This window comes from Lasioglossum baleicum, chromosome 9, assembly GCF_051020765.1.
Source record: "Lasioglossum baleicum chromosome 9, iyLasBale1, whole genome shotgun sequence".
Taxonomy (NCBI): domain Eukaryota; kingdom Metazoa; phylum Arthropoda; class Insecta; order Hymenoptera; family Halictidae; genus Lasioglossum; species Lasioglossum baleicum.
In genome coordinates, this window is record NC_134937.1 from 15,600,329 (window position 1) to 15,615,630 (window position 15,302).

Consider the following 15,302-nt stretch of genomic DNA (forward strand, 5'->3'; position numbering starts at 1 on the left):
ATCGCTAACACGCCTTCCATCAATTCCCCACAAAAGACAATTACTCCACAAGCAGATTGAACCTTCTCTTCCCAATTCCCCAAGTCAATATCATAAAACAACAACCAAAAACAACTCGACCACAATGGAATTCTCCGCAGCGAAATGGCTAGCATTCCAGAAATTCCATGGAACGCGCGAAAGGTTAATAGAAACTTTCTCGTTTGGAATCGACCTGCGATTGCAGGGAGATCTTCATTGCCAGTTTTCCGCCGATCCCATAAGCGATGGCGTTCCAACCACGGTGAACACGGTGTACACGATCGACCAATAAACTGTACTAATTATCACGCAATTGTACCGCCTCGTCAAGACCGTAGAGCCTTAACCGATCGAACACGATCCTACGAAGAAAACGCATTCCTCGACGCATGCCAACCCCCGCAATGAACTTTATCACTCGAATCGGGCATAACTCTGTCGAGGAGGAGCGGGTTTCTCGCGTGTGCTTTGGTCGGCTCACAAAAGAGCGTGCTCCTAAACGCTTGTCGCACGTTCGCTTTTATCGTCGAATAAATTCCTGTCGTTCGATTTTTCACCGGTGCGTTTCGACCGTTTAAGCACCCGAGAGAGTTTTCTCTCTTTCACGCTCCGCGTTTCGATTCGCGCGCGGCGTAAATCTCTCTCTACGCCTCTGTTGTTGTGCCTGGTGGCGATACGTCGCGACGAATCGGTTGTATACAGGGTATACAGGATATACCAGTAATCATGCCAGAACCCTGAAGGGGGTGATTTCTAATGCGACCGTGCTGTTGCTGGAACGGATACTAGCGCCGCTTATGAAATCGTTGCAGAGTGATGATCAAACCTAATGTGGTGCACTGTTTGCTCGGATTACGAACTGTCGTGCTAGGACCTTTCAAAAATTCGGCAAAATCTTCTAACTTACCTTCAAGTATTTCATTTAACCCTGAAGTAGTATACTGGTTTCTCAGGAGCAACGCACTGGGACCTTCATATAAATTTAGTTAAGAGAAAAGTCCTACAAAAATTCTTTCAGGTGTATAATCTAGGATTACAAAATCCAAATGTTCAAAAGAAGTTAAAGAAATTTCATATCTAATATGAAAAGTGAAGTCAATTTTACTAGGATTATGTTAGACCCCAAGATAACATTACAAGGTTAAGACTGAATAGATCAAATGTTTTAAAAGAAGTTATAGAAACTTGATATTTGCAATGATCCGACAATACAGTAGCGAAAGTATGCAAACATTTTGTCGATTTAAATGAATCGCCAACCCTATAAATTCAAAGATTTTCACAGCTTACAATGCCCATAACTTTTTTGTGAGACAACCGATTTAAATGAAACTTTGTACATGTATATAACTTACTTAGATTTACAAAATACACGTTTCAAATTTTCATTACAGGCACATATAAAGAATGAAAAAATCGTGACCATGAACAATGAAAAAGAAAATTATTTATACATTAGCTAGTAAACTAATCCTTTTAACGTCTCGAAAGAACACAAGCTGTTGGGTCCAATTTTGAAAAAGTTATTCGTTTATAAAATACTATATAGTGGGTATACTTTGCACACCCACTGTACCTACACAAATAGCAGAATAGTATAACTTATTTCGGGAAAAATGTGTCAAACTGACGGGGACGGATAAGGGTTAAGGGCCCCGTGAGTGGATAATGAAGAAGTGGTCTACGGAAGGATTAGCGGATCACCCAGTAGATACAAACGAACCTGCAAGCTGTTGCACGCGTCGTTACTTAGGCCGGTCGATGCCAACCAGGTATTCAGGTACGTAGCGGCCCACGTAACACACAGCCTGGCCAGAACGGGCTCACGGAGAGTCGAGGAGGCACTCCCGACACGCACCAATGCATGTCTTGCTCCATTTCATCCTTGCCCATTCCCACTTACTCTCACCTACTTACCCTCCGAGACGGAAACTCTGACCGAGACGTGGCGCGTTCATACACGCCAGCCGAGATAGGAATTTCATGGGGCGCAACACCACGTCCGTTGCGACACACGCGTGTTCCAACGATGCCTGACCAGGTGCGCGCGTTTTCCGCGGCCGATACGAGCTGCTTTTGTTCCCCGAGATTTTCATTCAGACCACGTGGACTACTAGCGCAGTGTAAGGAAACGCTAACTTTGAAACGCTAGCTTCGAAACATAGGGGAGAATGGGGTAATGACACTTAGCACATTATCTACTGGCGATTGTTCCATAATTTATCGAAATCCTATGGCTGAGGGTGTTTCAATAGATCTTCAACACTAACTTCAATTATAAACCAACAACTCACTCTGAATAATCTAATAATTTCTTTTGGAATTACTGTGTTACAGATTTTTAATCTTTCATTTGGTACATTATAATTAATGAATAGCCTATCGATAAGCTTCCGATAGATAAAGTGTTAACAATAGTTTCTCTGGCCACTAAAGGTGACTATTTTACATTAGTTTATGAAAATGACAACAATGTGTCTATCCAAATTTTTAGCAAAGAAATAAATTTGTTGAATAATTCCACATGGATAAAACTATAGGAATAGCACAATACGAATTTAATTGCTAAGTAAATAAAAACTTCGTAATAGACGTATTAAGTGACGCATTTTTGGCAGCCAATATGGCAGCCAAGTTCTTCTATATAATTAGGTGCCACATCCCTTGCTGAAAGGAGCTTTCAGCTGTGCGAAGAGTTAAGTGCTCTAGAAGTGATTTTTAGTGTAACTACAGTTGATTTGATCTCAATCTGAGAGTGAACGGCTTCCTGCAGCGACAGGTGCTACGTTTCACCTGACAAATTATCCACTAATTCTAACTAATTTTCTCTAAACGGTTCTAAAATAATCTTCCTTAGTGTCCATAGCATCGGTCAGAAATTGAACCCTGTATGTATTAAATCTTTTTTAACAGTTCGTTTAAATTGTTATAAAAATATGTTTGGAGCCATCTTGGTTTAATCTCTAATTTACTAATAATCGCTGATCCCGATTTTCTTTACGGTTCCAAATATTATTTTTATTATTTCAATTTATCAATTATTTAATTGAATTTCGAAATGATAAAAATATTAGAAAATTCTAAGGTAGTAAATACCTTTTCCTTTAACTTCTAGTTGTTCCGATTATGATAGAACATCCTTATTTTGCATAAAAATTCGTAGTGTAATTATTCTAATGAATTTTTCTTCGAAATTAAAAAATGCCAATTGCTCCATAAAGTATGCAGAATGTTGTTTTACTGATTATTGCCAATTTGCCAATTTGGCACGCTCAGATCAGAATACGCACGCGCGCACCGTGTACATACGAATGCAATTTAATTGATATTGCCACTGCACATGCATTACGCAGTAAGATCGTGTGGCTGGAGGTGGTTCAAAATGATTAAGTGACATGTACATTATTAATTATTAATCAAATTGGACTGAAATTGCATGGAGTAATTAAATTGTATCATTCGTTCAAAATTTTATACAACGGTACACGATCCGAATGGCACACACGTTTCAATTACATTTATTTTAATCATAAAATTTAACTAACGTAAGAAAAAAGGTCATTTTTGCGGAATCGATAATTAAAATGTTCTGCTACATTAATTAGGCACGCAAGCAACAGCAAAATTACGGTTCTCGAAGTGGTAGTTGATACTCTTCGTTACAGACACGAAGAACTGTTATTTCCAATCCAAGGATTCTGTTTTTTTTTCGTCCAATTATATCGGTCAGCGACGAGTTCTTCGTTTCATAATTAACTGTTTGTATCCTTTATTGATCGGTATGTAAAGAGAACTTGAGGGAATTCGATCTCTCTGAAAGTAACATATAAACACTTAAAAATTTAACGATTTTCATGAACTTTTTTTGTAGTTGATTTAGCTCTTCCGTCATACAGAACAGATTTTCATATAGTTTTAATTACTTGTTCAAAACATATACGCATGTTTAAAAATTTAAAACTGGTGAATGCTTAAATAGCATATGCCAAAATTTCATTTTCGGTAATTTTTTCATCAATAAAAGCATAAATTCAATGTAAAACTATAATTTTGCTGCCAAAGAAAGCTAGTAGTGCGCGGAGTATTTCGTAAAAATTTCAGAGCAGGCAGCCATGTAGTTTTCGAGATTTCATCTGCGTCAGCTGAGAAAAGTGCGTTTCGAGGAAAACGTGTTTGAAGATTCAATTTATCAATATATATTTATATATAGTATAACTACGTTAATTTTGCGAGTTCAAACAAATCCTTTTGCACACATATTCTACCACACTTATACTTAATACGTTGACTGCCACGGTGGTCACCAGTGACCATTGATTTGCTTAGAGACGATTGTTATAAAATTAATGACACCGGATATCAATGTATTCATTCTGGAATTAATTAAATTACCAAGTTCATTATCAATTAATAATAATTATTTATAACTCTGGTCGTTTAATGAAGTACAAAATGCACAAAATCCAACGTGTTAAAATAAGTGCAACAAAAATCGATTTTTCGAAAATGAAAAACAGTAAGTTGTCACGGTGGCAGTTGATCTAAAGGAAGATTTCGAAGAGATCTGGCCGAGTCGATAGATCGGTACCGGCTATACCCACATACGGGTACGCGGGGGCGTACGTATCGTTGTCCCGATATCTCGGACAAGGCAAAATATTTACGGGAAAATTTCGCCGTGGGTGGCGCGGCTTCATGAATAATTTCGGTCCGCAGGAGACTCGTCAGCCGTCGGCTAGGTGCCCGGGGCGCTCGGTTCTAATTACGGCAACTGCAGAGCTCGTCTGCGCCCCCGGCGATCCCTCGGGTCAGTTTCCAACCCCCCCGTTTTCCTACCCCAGCACAATTTCCACAGAGTCCACATCCCTTCCACATCCGTTCTGAAATGCTAGCAGCGCTGCACGCCCCTGCCTTCGCCTCCTCTCTTCCTTTCCATCCCTGTCCTCCTTCTTCTGCTATCGGTGTACCCGTCGACCAGAGCGCTCCGCAACGCCCGGTAACCGGTTTCAAAAGTTTTCCACCATCTACCGGTCTGTTTTCCGATTTTCGGACCAGGTCCCTATCGCCAGCTTTCAGATGTTATTCCGAATGGAATGGATCTTCCGAAAAAATTTCTATTCACGCTCGTTAGCCGATCATCGATCCTACGTCTACGCTCCCGGCGGTGTTCCGACGATTCGAAGTCGTGGAAGCTTGAATTTTTGTAATTTTGCGCAATCCTCGCACGACGGAGCTTTTTCACAATTGTACAATTGGCAATTAGGACTGTTCGCTATTTTATTTAACGATCTTTTTAAACGTATTTTTGAAGGTACAGCAGAACCTCGTTTATTGCATGGAATCCTTCGTTGCATACTAGGGGATATACGGAGGTAAGTGGGGAAACAGATCGCCTGATTGCACGCGTTTTCGATTCGTTTTGTGCAACGAGTGAGGTACTACTGTACTTATTGCTTCACTGTTTATTCTACAGACTGAGAATACATTGATAATAGTAAAAAGACATTTAAAAAAATGGATATATTATTTCCAACTAATCAAAATGATAAAAAAAGAAAAAAAATCATTGTTCAGCTACTAATAGCTATTAAAGCTAGCTATAAAAAGATTACAATTACAATTATTGTAAAGATGCATCGATGAGGAATTATTCGATAAACTTATTTCTTTGTGTATAAATTATAACCGAAATGGCTAAAAATTTGGGTGAACACATTCTTGTTGCTTTTTTTAAAATAATCATTTTTAGTGCCTCGTAAACCTATTGTTAAAAATTGTTGAAATTTTGATTTTGAACGTTCACTGCTGTCAAATTTGTTTGGAAATGTAGCAACGTTCGGAATAAAGGGTAATCGGTCGATGCACGAGAATAGGAGAACGCGGAATAATGCGATAGGGACTTGACAGACACCCTGTATTTGTCTGGTCTGGCATGCTCGCGGACAATAGCGATGGCGAGCGGGTTAGGATCAACGGCTCATCGATCGTGAATCCAGAGGCGGATCGCCAGAATACGCGTACGTAAGAAGTGAAAGGCGGAATCGAGGGGATCTAGGCTTTGTGCCGCGAACGCTGCGAATCGTTGCGAACGGAAGTCGCGTCATTTCCCATCGCCGACTGCTAATTACAGATCGGGATTCTGTCGCGACGATCATCCGGCAGATGTTTCGCTGCCATTCTGACAGGATGACGCAGGATCGGACGCGTCGATGGGAGAAATAAAGATGCGACTTGCGTTGACGTTACCGTTACCGAGTTCTTTATTCACCATCGGAAACCGTATTTTGCGAAATTAGTATCATTAACTTGCAACGAATAAGCGGTCTGCGAATTTTATGATCAAATTGTAACTTCAACTTAACACGTTGACTGCCACGTGAATTTTTTACGTTTCAGACAAGTATCACCTCATTCATAGGAGTCGTCAGCGTGATTAATAAATAACTAGAAACCGGATCTTTGTGCGAAATAGAAAGTTTGTGTATCAATTGCAAGTCATAGAAACTAAATATAAATTTATATTTTCCTTTAATAATTTTAATGTAGTGAAAATAATAATTTTCTTCAGAATTTGCTTTAAGAGTGAATATCTATTATACAGGATGACTAAAAAATGTTACGCTTTCTTGAGGTGATTCCTGAAATGATTTGAAGTAACTCTTCCCTTTGCGAAAATATTCTCCGCGGCCTTGTTAAGGAGTTATTAACGAAAAACAGGGAATCCGACTCGGCCAATGCCAATGCCGCGCTCAGCTCTGTGCTCTGATTTGTCCGTGTTTTTCGTTAATAACTCCTTAAGAAAGCCGCGCAGAACATTACCGCAAAGGAAAAAGTTACTCGAAATGGCCTCAGGAATTACTTCTTTCAAGGAAGTATACAACATTCCTGGGACACGCTGTATAGTGAACTGGAAATTATTTTGTAGCATCCATCTGGGACGCATAAACAACAATTAGAGACAACTTATTCGTAGCATAACCGGCGTGCATGAGTAGCCTTGTCAGCATTAGCTTATCTCGAGGATCTTCGAAGATATCGACCGCGATAATCGCGAGATTAGAATTAGCGTTTAATGCGTTCTCCCCGAAGTTTACACATCCTCAGTCCGCGGAGCTAGTATAATGTTTGATCAGGCCTACAATTACTATCAAAAACCAGTCCGCGAACTCTTCCCCGTCGAGATACCTGAACCAACCGGATTTTCTCCGATGGAAATGTTCTTCCCATGGATCCAACAGGAAATTAATCGGTCGGAACGTCGGAAAAATTTGTTTGAATTTAATCGCGTTTCCTGGTTACGACGAAACTAATGGTTAAAGGGACACGCGCTGAAATCTCGTCGATCCCCGCGCCGGAAGATAAATCCTGTTCCTCGTTTCGTCATTTTCTGCAAGAGGGATCCGAGAACACCGCGTGGGCTTCCATCGCGGACCGTTACACCTTGGTTCGTCGCGGATGTCCGTGTCCCGGGTGACAGGCTAATAATTATTTCAGGTACTCCGTGTCTTAACGAACTGGAATGATCGGGGGCCCCGTGGATCGTGTCGATCGTTCGGCGACCCGGTGTCTTGATACGCTTCGATCGTTCCCCTCGTAACTCAGGGGAACGGACTCACGCGAGAAAATTTAAGAGGCTCGTAACTAAGTATCGCGACCATCACGGAACACTGTCAACGAGCATCGCGGTTGAGAATATATTCTCGAAAAATATCTTACATACTCGACGACATCGTTAACAAGCTTCGTAGTTTCGATATTTTATCAAAAGAATTTCATCCTTATGAACGTTCATTCATAATTGTATATTTATTACAGGATATCGCGAGATTTTATAGTTAACAAGAAGTGAGATAAATGATTAAAAAATGAATGTGATTTTGGAAATTTTTCAAGAAATCTGATTTGTTTCGAATTTTTTGTTATGGAACTTGTACTGTGTTGCTATGAAACTTTTACTGTACCAAACACGGCACAATTCGGATGATAGATATTTGTTTAATTCACGGTAGAACAGAACCTCGGTCATCCGAACATTCTCTGTGAACCAGAATTGAGAGAATAAAGATACCCCCCACTCTGCCAATACCAGACACATGCACGACAGAGACGAAACGTGTCACTCGACCGGGCAGAAGCGTGCGAAATAGTGTTGTGTATTTGTTATTTGTAAATAACAATTAACTTTATTATTTTAAATAATTCATTTAGACTTGCTCAAATAATAAATAATAATTTTTGCTTTTTATTTGGATATCCAAATAACACAAATAACATGTTATTTAAATTTTTATTTGAATAATTATTTATCTAAATATTGCCCAACACTGTGATCCAGGACCACACATAAATCCAATATGAATAATAGAATAGTTTACCCGCTGTAGCTAGATTAAACATTTATCAAATGAACATAAAATTCTTGACTTTCTAATGATATAAAAATTGATTATTTTTTAACTCGTCTTTTCCGTCTAGAACATTGTACACACAGCGAGCCATTATTTTTCTTTTTGCCAGAAAAGGACATTCATTGTTCTTGGAACAATGATTTTAATTAAACGCATTCTCCCGAGGGTAGTATAGTGTTCCCAGTGACTGACCAAGTGAAATCTGAAATTTTTATATCGATTTGATCCCCTCGCTAGCTCGTAAAGGTGGCGTTATATGGGCATTCGAGAAAATCCGGACGAGAGCCGACGATTTATTCGTCCTATGCTCGCGCTCGACAAGTATTGCGTGTCGGGAAGAATGCTGCTCCATAATTTCAGAATTACAATGTCTTCAGCGACTTCTCAGAAAACTGGCATTCAATATTTGTCAAGCGAAAACGACGTCGTCGCTAGATACGAGGAGGAATGAAATTATGAGCCACTGCTCGGCGACATTTACTGTCTGTAGACTGTCTCGTGGAAAGAATTACTAGTCGAGGACGGAATTAATGTACAGGTAAAACCGAATTGACAATGTGGAATATGATGCCCCAGTAATCAAGACTTCAATCTTAGAAACAGCGATTTCAATCTTCCGTGACACGACTTAGCTGTACGATGATTTTGAAGTTGTACAAGTTCAATGCAAACGTTATTTAATTTTGGTAGTTTTACATCTATTGCAGTTTATAGTGTGAACAAGTTATTTTAAGTATGAGTGTCTATTCTTTCAAATTTTTTAATGTTTTTAGTGAACGTACAGCACTGAAGTTTAAGGACATAATAAATCGGAAGACAGCTGCATCAGAAGGAATGCTTGTGTCTTTTCAAACTCGTGTTTCTTTTAGCCTGAAGTACACATAACTTTTTCTGAGATAATGACATAATAAGATAATAAAACAGAATTACATTTAATTTCAGTTTCTTTGAATCAAATAACGAAGATACGAATTTGCGTAAGATTTCTTACTCAATTGTCAAGAAAACGAGCACGTAAGATTACCATTAACTTTCGAATAGCAAAACTTGATTTTAAATAATACGAAGAGGATTAAAAATTAACTAGAGGAGTAGCTGAAGGTTTACCAAGATAATTAAAATAGTTTATTATGTAATAAGAAGGTCTACATTAATTTCAAAGAAGTGTGTCAAAAAAGATGCAAAAGAAAATTACTGGAATTAAGGAAAAAATCTCTGAAATTACCGACTAAATTATATTCGTTAATTAAAGGCCATTTTCTTCTAAAAAGCGTTCTAAAAAATTCTTCTCGTGCTGTTTATGTTCCCAGTGTCACATCACATGACAGTGCACAGAAGGAGGAGCAATAAAAATGACTGTCCTGGACGAACACAGGGAATGTCATCTCGCGTTAGTCAGACCCCGTTGATTCTCGAAAGCGGATTCAGTGTGTCGCGGCATTATATGTCACTGCGTGCAACAAGAGATGCATAATTGATCATAACCATTATTCGATGACGTTGGAATGCAGCCTCGGATTGAGCAATAGCATTGTCTTCGAGTTTCTGCGAACGCGAGGCAATCGAGGGGCCGCCACGAATCTCGCGTATCGATTATGCTCTTTTCCCGTGATCGAGATCATCGACACGTCTCTGCTAGACTCTTATTGTTAGTTCATTCGGGAATTATATAAAATCGACGAATTTAATTAAACAAAAATTGGACAGCTACCCATTTGTAATATTACTCTTATTTTATCGATTTTCTTATATTTTATAAATTGCAAGTTTTACATCAAAGCTAAAATTAATGTGTGCACCGAACACGACAACCGACATGCTAATACACTAATTTAAAAGCAGGGAAACGTTTTTGGTTTCAGCTAAGCTTTATTCACGTAAAACTCGGTGAACTAGCGATTGCGCAGAGCACTAGAAAGTACTCGACAGTATTTCTATCGTTACTGTCTCTTTTCTCAGCCACTGGTTGTGTTTTAAACTTAAATGGTAATTGAATGAGTGAGTACAGCACAGTAAAAATTGAACGTTCCTACAAACGCAGAGTCTGCGGTCATAAAGCAAATAATGGCGATTGTACACGGAATATAGCGACTCGCCGATGTAATAAGCTCTCGTTGTTCAGTTAATGTAAATTCGCGATTCTTTGCAACCGGCATTTACGTTTCAACCTGTTATTACCAGGAACATTTGAAATCCTGACGACTGTCGAGTTAATTAGAAAGTATTTCGTTTCCATTTCCATTCCGCGGGTATTGATCCGTCACGCGATATTTCGACCTCGAATTTGACGAAAGCAACGTGTACTTCGAGATTCTTTTTCCGAGCAACTGGATACTCAATGCGATTCAAATCGCATATTTCAAGACTGGTCTTCTAAACGATATTATTGGTAACATAATCAATTCAATTTTTCACAGATATTAGAACAAATTAAATTTTATTGAAAAAAAAATACTACGATGATTTTGGACTCATTTTAAAACTTCAAGCCTCTACTTTCGCAGGCTATTATTGATTTTATTCTAGGACGTTTCTGATTGAAGATGCTACATATTGAATCGTCTGTGAAAACACCAAAAATATTTTTTCTAAATTAATCTATCACAGATTTGAAGATTGATTCTTCATCTTTACAACGACTGTTCAAAACTTACTCTACGATTATTTTTTTACTGGTTTCGTAATGCAAAAATGAGTACCTTATATTATTGCAAAGGTGGCAGTCACACACCGTTCATTCAAAGCTTTATAAATAGTCTAGAAAAAATCGTAGATCAAGATTTAAACATTCGTCGTAAAGAGGAAGCTGCAGTCTTTAAATCTACGGTGGTTACAAGCACGAGAAAAATGTTTCAATGTTTTTACAGATGGTTCAATATAAAATAAGGGACATTATTTTAAAAGGAGCTAACTGTTGTATCGAAGGGAAAGCCAGTTCGTTGTTTCTTGTTGCAACTTTACAATGAATTATTTATAGAAGCGTGTCTGCATAGCCTTTTTTGTTTCTGCTCATCGACTACGCTGAGACCATTTTGTGGCAGAAACTTGGGAGGCTACGCGTTGCAGGTGCTCGCTTGGCGTAGCGGTCTTCGCTGGAACCGGAAGTAGTTTCACGAGGCGGGATCGGCGGATTATATTAAAATCGAGAAATTTTCGAGCTGTGAAAGCTGCACATTGCATAAAATCTCACTAAAATCGCGTTTATCCTGTCTAAACGAGTATTATAAGCTGGTGGCTGACGAGGAGAGTGGCATACCACGTGTTATCTGCTAGCTTGTGTCTAGCCACGATAAATTGTTCGCCAACCCGTTAATTACCGCGCGATCGCGCGAAAGTAAAACGACTGATTAGATAAATCATGGAGGGGAATGATCATTCTCGAGGCTCCTCTAATTGCTTCCCTACGCGAATCGGTACTTAGAAATTCGTCAGACTTCTTTTTTGCAAATATCCGGTTCGTGCATCGTGACGGTAAATTCGCTGGAACCTATACTATTTTCGAATTTAAACGAAAAGTCAGATTACAGAGAAAAGGAAAATAAGAGAAACCTCGTAAAAATTCTTTTAAATATTCCGCTCTTGCACATTCATGATTATGATAATGTTTGCCGTTAAATGGACCAGAATAAAACTGCAAACCGCTGGTTAGGTCTTGCCTGACCCAATTCTTCACGTTAATTACTTGGCATTTGCATTTCTAGACTCTGAAAACTTTCAAAAGTTTTCAACACATGATATTTCTTCATGCCAACTATTTTTATTGTAACGAAGTTTTTAAATTAGGTTGAAATTGTTGATCAGAGGTCTTTTGATACAGAGTTTAAGTGAAGTACAATAAGGAAATAATCATTTCTTAACTCATTTTTGTATTCTGATGTTTTCACTGTTTTGAAAATCCGCAGTCTAATCGCAACAGTTCCAAACTGAATAAACAGGCTGTGTACAATTATTTAAATTCGCATTTCCACAGTTTAATCAAGAAAACGAACTTTCCTGCTCACAATTCCACGCGGCTATCAAGTTAAATTTACAGTATGATCATAGTGCTGTATTTTTTCAAAACTATTAACATAATATCATTCGTTTTGTGCCTATTACATTCAATTCTTCAACATGTCAATTTCACACGATTTGTTAACCACGTCGCAATAATCGCCCTAGATCGAATTAGGATCTACAAAAACCATCACAGACAACAAAAGCCCCAAAAACCATTAAATTCACTCAAGATTCTTAATTAATTTTTGTCGCGTCCTGCTGCTGCATGCTTTAAAAGATTTTGGAAAGAAGGATAGGAGGTATAATAAGTAACCTGGGCTCATTTTGAAGCCTCTACTTTCAGAATCGAAAGCGAACGAAAGGAGTACACATGTTTTTAGTCGAAGATTTTGAAAATTCAAACGTCCCTATAAGGATGCAATAGTATTGCGAATATCGATTGTTGAGAAAGTTAGTGTCTTTTCCGAAAATTTTCGGCGAACTTTTTCCTCGTATCGTTTCAAAATAAATTTAAAAAGTGATGTAACACGATCTTCACAGAATGTCTTGTTTCACACAATCATTTAAGCTACGAAAACTTATTCTAGTTTCTCTAACACGCAACATACCCTCTTGTAAACTTTCGCGACATTTGGAGCGGAACTAAACGCAAACACCTCGCGAAACAAAACATTCGTCGAAAGAACAACGAACACAAAGCAAATGCTTGTATGTGAATTCATTTGTCCAGTACTGCGTGTAGACTTTTAATCCTCGACAACTAACAATAAAACTATGATGTATCCAACTCTTTTAGTTAACAACAAAAATCCTCTACCTTATAAAAAAAAAACAGCAAAAATGAAATGCAATTGTCACATTTAATATTAAGCAATCCCAGATATTCCATAAAATCAATTTATTCGAGGAAATAAAAATAAAAATTTTAACAAAAATAAACAGTGGCGCAGAGCGAAAGTTTGTAAAACTTGAAGGCCTGAGAAGATGATCGAGACGAATGATATATATGTATAAGAATTTTTTAATAAAATACAGTAACTGCTACAATTGCAAAAGTAAACAGTGGCGCAGAGCGAAAGTTTGTAAAACTTGAATGCTTGAGAAAATTATCGAGACGAATGATTTATAAGAATTTCTCCGAAAGTGACCCGAGGTTAAATAAAATACAGTAAATGCTAAAACGATTGCAAAAATAGACGGTGATGGACAACTGAAATTCGAAAAATGCGGAATCAGTCGGTGAAAATGATCTAAAGAAATAGTTAGATCGCAGATGTGCAAGAAAGAGGATGATCACTCACCGTTTCTGACACGTGGGCTCCAGGTTGACGGTTGTTTTGGTGTCCACGGTTGTCGATTTCGAATCCCCCGACCGATCACCAGGAAACAGAGCACAACTCGGTACGAGCCACCGTGTAACATTCGCGGATAAAAATGTTGTTGTCGGATGTCTCGCGCACAGGTGTCCACGTGGTCACCGTTCACGTGTCTTCTTACGAGAGGTGGAAAGAGCGCGAGCCGCGCGCCACCGCAGCCTTAATGGGACTGAAGTGTCTTCTCCGGTGTCAGAGCGTTCGCAGTTTGCGCTGCCAGCTACCACCACCACCGCGTCTACCTACGATCACCACACCACCGCCGGCTCTACCACCACCATTGCAAAACCGAACCTCGACGCATCCTTCTCCCCTCTACCAATGCCACCTTCCCGGTCTGACAGCTCGCGGCGTTTTGGTAAGCGCCCTGAGCTTGCAATCCTCTTCGCCCAGCCCTCGAGGTCACCCCTCTGCTGTGTGTCAACTGGCTTCAATCCCCTTCCGATGCCCTCCGGCCAGTTTGATTCGCGTTTATCATTGCCCTCATCATCATTATCATTATTATTATCAGTCCCTTTTTCATAGTTCGCGTTTTTATTGCTAACACTTTTACTGCCGCATCGGTCATATACTGTTCATAGGTCAAATCGGATAGAAATCTTTTCAGTTTTCTTATGTTTTTCTCGCAAACACGTAATTGATTCTTCAATTTTTCCATTTCACCCTTAACCCCTTGCCTTACGATTTATTTTGCGATTTCAGTGATTAGAACTTTCTTTGTAATTTGTAATTTCCTAAAAAAGAAGAAAAATGATATCTATTGTATGCCTACATGTTCTCCGATAATTATATATTAACGAAACCAAAATAGAATTTTATCTCGGTTTAAAGGAAATTATTAATAACATACATACAGCGAGTGTAAAATGTATTCGTACGCCCTTCAAAAAAAGAATAACTTTTTTATAATTGTACCAAACGACCTGATTTTTTCTAATCAATTAGAAGCATTGGTTTACGAAAAGATATGCAAAAAACATTTTCCAGAAAATTATAATTTACAAGGTTACATGCAAAAATAAAGAAAGCATTTTTTAAAACTTTTTTATTTGGGCCCTTAATGTGTGTAAAAATTTAAAATATATGTTTCGTAGATCTATGTTAGTTATACACATACTGAAAATATCATCGAAATCGGTTGACGCAGGGAAAACCGACACGCATCGAAAGATGTACGATTCTGTGTATTTTAAGCAGACTGATCAAAAGCCGTGTAAAACTATGATTTTCACCATTTTTAACCGCTTGTAGCTCGTGTGTATGTTAATCGATTTCGATGAAATTTTCAGCCACTCGAGTGCTAAGGGTTAAAATGTCGCTGTTGAATAAAAACACGGGGGCTAGGAAATTAGCGTCTCCATTCGGTTCTTTGGCCGCGGGAACTTTTTGCGGGCGTCGTACTCGCGTGCAATTTCGATATCACTCGGTCTCTCACTCGTCTAGCTAGAGTCCTGTGGAGCTAGATCGCCGGGCAACTTTGTTGAAATGCAAATGAAATTTA

At 38.7% G+C, this 15,302-nt stretch overlaps 1 protein-coding gene across 1 annotated transcript in view; it reads right to left on the minus strand.

The window, feature by feature from the left end:
• Positions 1 to 14,058, minus strand: part of Twz (BTB/POZ domain-containing protein twz) — a 52,713-nt gene extending 38,655 nt beyond the window's left edge. The window contains exon 1 of the mRNA XM_076430674.1: positions 13,730 to 14,058. The gene's annotated coding sequence lies outside the window, so the exon portion shown is untranslated. The remainder of the gene's footprint in view (positions 1 to 13,729) is intronic.
• Between the last annotated feature and the right edge of the window lie 1,244 nt (positions 14,059 to 15,302).